This window comes from Scyliorhinus torazame, chromosome 12, assembly GCF_047496885.1.
Source record: "Scyliorhinus torazame isolate Kashiwa2021f chromosome 12, sScyTor2.1, whole genome shotgun sequence".
In the NCBI taxonomy this organism is placed as follows: Eukaryota; Metazoa; Chordata; class Chondrichthyes; order Carcharhiniformes; family Scyliorhinidae; genus Scyliorhinus; species Scyliorhinus torazame.
Window position 1 is genome coordinate 222547648 of NC_092718.1, and position 1640 is coordinate 222549287.

Genomic DNA, 1640 nt, shown 5'->3' on the forward strand with positions numbered 1-1640 from the left:
CTCCACTCTGGCCCCTTCCCTCCAAGATCATTCTGAATATCTGCAATTCGACCATGATGAGATTTCCCCAGCCAGGTGTGGAAGCGACATTAGAACATGGTGAGGCCATTCGATCCCTCGAGCCTGATCCACCTTTCTGTGAGAGCACAGTGGTTCTGAACCTCAGCTCCATGTATTGTGTATGAAGAACAAAGAATAATCCAGCACAGGAACAGGCCCTTCGGCCCTCCAAGCCTGTGCCGGTCATGATACCAACCTTGGCCAAAACCCTCAGCACTTCCTCGTGCCGTGTCCCTCTATACCCATCCTATCCGTGTGTTTGTCAAGATGCCTTTTGAACACTGTTAATGTATCTGCTTCCACAACCTCCCCTGGCAACGCATTCCAGGCACTCACCACCCTCTGTGTAAAAAAACCTGCCTCGCACATCTCCTCTAAACTTTGCCCCATGGAACGTAAACCTATGCCCCCTGGTGCCTGACCCCTCCACCCTGGGAAAGAGTGCCTGCCCATCCACTCTATCCATGCCCCTCATAATCGTGTAGACCTCGGTCAGGTCGCCCCTCAACCTCCGTCTTTACAATGAAAACAGTCCGAGTCTATTCAGCCTCTCCTCATAGATAACACCCTCCAGACCAGGCAACCTCCTGGGAAACCTCCTCTGCACCCTCTCCAAAGCCTCCACATCCTTCTGGTAGTGCGGTGACCAGAATTGTGCGCAATATTCCAAGTGCGGCCGTACCAAGGCTCTATACAACTGCAGCATGACTTGCCAATTTTTATACTCGATGCCCCGTCCAATGAAGGCAAGCATTCCGTATGCTTCCTTGACGACCTTGTCCACTTGTGTTGCCACCTTCAAAGATTTGGTCTCCTTAGCCAAAGAGGAAAAAACCTCCATGAGATTGTTTCCTGGGTGGGGGAGGGATGTCCTATGTGGAGCGACCAGGCTTATTAAAGAAGCTTCCAGAGAGGGTTTACCAGGATGGACCCTGAGATGTAGTAACGGGTCAGTCATTGCAAACATGAGCAATTCCTTCACTCTAAATATTCATTGAGTGTATTCAGAACCGAGATTGAGAGTTTTTTAGACACAAGGGTACTTGGGGGACATCAGGATGTCCTGAGAGGATGGAGACCAGCCATGATGATATTGATGGTGTTACAGGCTCCAGGAGGCTGAATGGGCCTCCTGTTCCTGTGTAACAGGCCCGAGGAGGCTGAATAGGCCTCCTGTTCCTGTGTAACAGGCTTGAGGAGACTGAATGGGCCTCCTCCTTTTCCTGTGTAACAGGCTCGAAGAGCTGAATGGGCCTCCTCCTGTTCCTGTGTAACAGGCTCGAGGAGGCTGAATGGGCCTCCTGTTCCTGTGTAACAGGCTCGAAGAGCTGAATGGGCCTCCTCCTGTTCCTGTGTAACAGGCCCGAGGAGGCTGAATGGGCCTCCTGTTCCTGTGTAACAGGCTCGAGGAAGCTGAATGGGCCTCCTCCTGTTCCTGTGTAAATGGCTCAAGGGGCTGAATGGCCTCCTATTCCTGTATAACAAGCTGGAGAGGGGCTGAATGGCCTCCTGTTCCTGTGTAACAGGCTCGAGGAAGCTGATTGGGCCTCCTCCTGTTCCTGTACGGATGTCGGATTTAA